A 4,151-nucleotide genomic window follows, 5' to 3' on the forward strand; every position below is an offset into this window, starting at 1 on the left:
GAAGATTGTGGCGAAATATGTGGTTAATTGCAATCCCTGGGTGTTTTCCTCAAAAAACAAGCTTAAAATCGCATAATTGTGATTTTGAAATGGCAACCCTACAAAGTCGAAAACGCCCTAACTCCTTAATTTTTTCGAATTTCGAAAATCACAACAGCGTTACTTAAAATTTTCTCTTTTATATTTTTCGCATTTTTTTAGGAAAGGGGTTAACCTTATTAAAATTTAAAATTTTTGATGCCCCAAAAATTTTTGAATTGAGCATACAGCAGTGAAGATTGTGGCGAAATATGTGGTTAATTGCAATCCCTGGGTGTTTTCCTCAAAAAACAAGCTTAAAATCGCATAATTGTGATTTTGAAATGGCAACCCTACAAAGTCGAAAACGCCCTAACTCCTTAATTTTTTCGAATTTCGAAAATCAAAAGCTATTTCGAAATTCGAAATTCGAAGAGGAATCATAAAATAAACAGCGTTACTTAAAATTTTCACTTTTATATTTTTTCGTATTTTTTTGGGAAAGGGTTTAACCTTATGAAAATTTTAAATTTTTGATGCCCCAAACATTTTTGAGTTGAGCATACAGCAGTGAAGATTGTGGCGAAATATGTGGTTAATTGCAATCCCTGAGTGTTTTCCTCAAAAACAAGCTTAAAATCGCATAATTGTGATTTTGAAATGGCAACCCTACAGGGTCGAAAACCCTGTATCTCCTTTATTTTTTCGAATTTCGCAAATCCAAGACTGTTTCGAGATTCGAAATTCGAAGAGGAATCATAAAATAAACAGCGTTACTTGAAATTTTCACTTTTATATTTTTCGCATTTTTTTGGGAAAGGGGTTAACCTTATAAAAATTTTAAATTTTTGATGCCCCAAACATTTTTGAATTGAGCATACAGCAGTGAAGATTGTGGCGAAATATGTGGTTAATTGCAATCCCTGAGTGTTTTCCTCAAAAAACAAGCTCAAAATCGCATAATTGCATTAGTGTCCGGTGTCCTGAGGAAGAGACCTTTCACTGGTTTCTTAACTGCCCCTGGATGCGCAATGAAACTCTTCATGACAAGATCGAACGAATCTTGTGAGAATGAACTCCTGGCGAACTCAGAAGAAGAATGGTGGAAATTCTGAATCCTGACTATGGTGTCTGCATATAAATCTCCACTATTGTAAAGCCGCTTCGGCGGCTCCAGAGGTCCTTCTGATGGCAGGAGAATTTGACGAGGTTCATATTCAGGAGCCATGAGTACGAGGACTAAGAATTCCTGGATTTTAACTACTCAAGGGCACGGGGAATGAGTATTCTTGCAAAGAGTAGTCTAAAAGTTTTTCTTTTTCCGTCGTTAACCATTGAAGATTTAGTAGTGGCGAGCCTAGAAATTATTAGGACAAGCGGATCACGAGGGCTCTGAATGACTCGCTTGTACCAATATATCCTAGAGCCAAACAGCGACCGCTATGGGGGACCCAACAGCTGGTTGGGCTAAGCAAGAGCTGCAGAAAACTCTCCAACAGGGCGAAAGCCAAAGTGCTGAGCAAAGGAAATATAAGGGCAAGCTAAGAAAGGCTTTTAAAGAATCCTGTGTGGAATTCTGTGGCCTCTTGGCTAAGAAGGATCATATGCTGGAAACCTATCACGTTGGGATATATTCAGAAGTCCGACAATGTATGGGCAATGTCTAGTGAGGAAACACGAGAACTACTCGTTGACATACATATCCCAGAAAACACTCCAACGAACAACGTGGCGCCAAAAGAGGTTGTCACTGATATGCATTCGTCGGAGTGGTTGGGGAAATTGTGTCTGAGTCGAAAATCTTTTGGCCGATAAAAAGTTTTGACTCCTTTAAATCGCCAGGCCCTGATGATATATCATCGGTTGAATTACAAACTGTGGCCAAGGGACTGGCTCATTGGTTTTGGGAGATATATTCTGCTTGAATCATGTCGTATATATCTGTGGTATGGAAGGACATAAAGGTCATTTTCATTCCAAAAGCAGGAAAACCTTATCACACGAAGGCGAACGAATTTCGTCCTATCATTCTACCGTCTTTTATGCTGAAGACTCTAGAGAGGTTAATATAAATATATCTTAGGACAAAGATCCCAGGAGATCGCCTGCCTTAGCAACAGTATGCATTTAGTAAGGCAAGTCCACTAAAACAGCCCTTCACGACCTAGTCGGCTACATAGAGGGTTCTCTTGCTTTCAAGGATTATACAATGGTAGCATTTCTTGGCATTGGGGGTACTTTCAATAATATTAAACCAACGTCAATCAAGAAGGAGCTGGAGTTCCAAGGCATCTGCACTGTACTATACTTGTAAAACTACCAGCGGCCATTCCAAAATTATGTGGCCTGGTCTAGACTTGAAGAGATCTACCGCTTAACTGTCATTGGCTAGAAGAGACGTCTCAGTCACTGTATACGTCATGATAGATCACAGTCTCATCGGAAAACATGCTGACTGACTGAAGGTTGCCAGCAACGACTTTTGCAGAAGCTTAGAGGACGTCGAGAAGAAGAGACTATGGAACATCTGTCTAATCTAGTTGTGAACACTCCAAAATTTTGTGACCTAGTCAAGACTACATCAACATCTTTGCTTTCTTTGGCTAGAATAGACCTCTCAGTCATTGTGTCCGTCATGACGGGTAACAGTGTGATCGGAGAACTTGCTGATAGACTGTCACATATAACGACTTCAGTATAAGCTTTGAGGATGTCGGGCCTCACATTATTTAACCTTGTCAGAGAACCTTGTATCCTTACGACAACGATACTTGGATAATGGCAGGCAGCATGTGGTTTTAAATTTTGTCGGCGGACTTTAAATTGGTTTGATCCCAGCATTGTGATTCTTTTGAGACATTCGGAAGTGGTCAGCATGATCCTGACTAAGGGGTCCTTTCAGTTTGAAGATTTCGCATTGGCAGCGTTTCTGAATGTTATGTTTGTCCGTCTGTCATAGGGGCTGCTCTGAGAAGTGTTGGTGTGGAAGATGGTATTACTGGGTGGATAATGAGTATGCTTCGGCCAGCATCGGGTCCACTTCGATAAAGGTGAATGCGATCAGGGGCACGCCATAGGTTGGGGTTATTTCTCAACTGCTGTGGATTCTTGTGGTCAAGGTATGCGCGTATGCTGACGATCTGGTTATTCTGGCCACAGGGAAGTTCCTGGATACCCCGCAGGGTGTTCTGCATACTGCTTTTGGGCTGATGAGTGTGGTCTAGGCGTTAACGCCGGGAAGACTGAGTTAGTATTGTTCACGAGGAAGAGAATGGTGCCTAAGTTCAGACTGCCAAAGCAGCAAGGAACATCTTTGAGACAGTTGAGCTAGATTTCATGGGGTTTTCCTGGATAGTAAGTTGAATTGTGGCTTGAAAAAGAGTCTTGGATAAGAAAGGCGTTTCGCTGCTCTTGATACGTTGCAGAGGCTCGTCGGCAGCAGATGGGACCTACGGCCTAGATTGATACACTGACTGTACTCGGCGGAGGTGCGGCTGGTTCCGACTTATGGGTGCCACGTCTGGTGGCCGGTGACCGAGTACGGATCGCGTGTGCGGGACCTGGATAGGGTGAATAGGGCTTGGAGATTTGTAAGTGGGGCTGTAATGCACTGGCTGTACTTGACGGAGGTGCGGCCGGTTTAGATTAATGGGTGCCACATCTGGTGGCCGGTGACCGAGTACGGATCGCGTGTGCGGGACCTGGGTAGGGTGAATGAGCTTTGAGATTTATAAGTGGGGCTGTGATGCACAGGCTTTACTTGGCGGCCGGTTTCGATTTATGGGTACCACGTCTGGTGGCCTGTGACCGAGTACGGATCTTGTGTGCGGGAACTGGATAGGGTGAATACGGTTTTGAGATTTATAAGTGGGGCTGTGAGAACTACTCGGACTAGGTGCATGGAGGTGTTGCTAGGTATACAGTCGATTGACCTATATATCAGGGAATCGTCAGACAGGACACTGATAAGGATGTTCCAACTTGGTCAGCTTCGAAGTTTGCCGGCCAGACATACAGGTATACTCGACGGGGCCATGGGTGACCTACAGACTGACTATCTGACGAGAGGGGATATTGTGGACAGCAGGTTGCATATGCTAATACCTACCTTGGCAGAGTGGCAGAAAGGATGG

This window comes from Stomoxys calcitrans, chromosome 2 (genome assembly GCF_963082655.1).
Source record: "Stomoxys calcitrans chromosome 2, idStoCalc2.1, whole genome shotgun sequence".
Classification (NCBI taxonomy): domain Eukaryota; kingdom Metazoa; phylum Arthropoda; class Insecta; order Diptera; family Muscidae; genus Stomoxys; species Stomoxys calcitrans.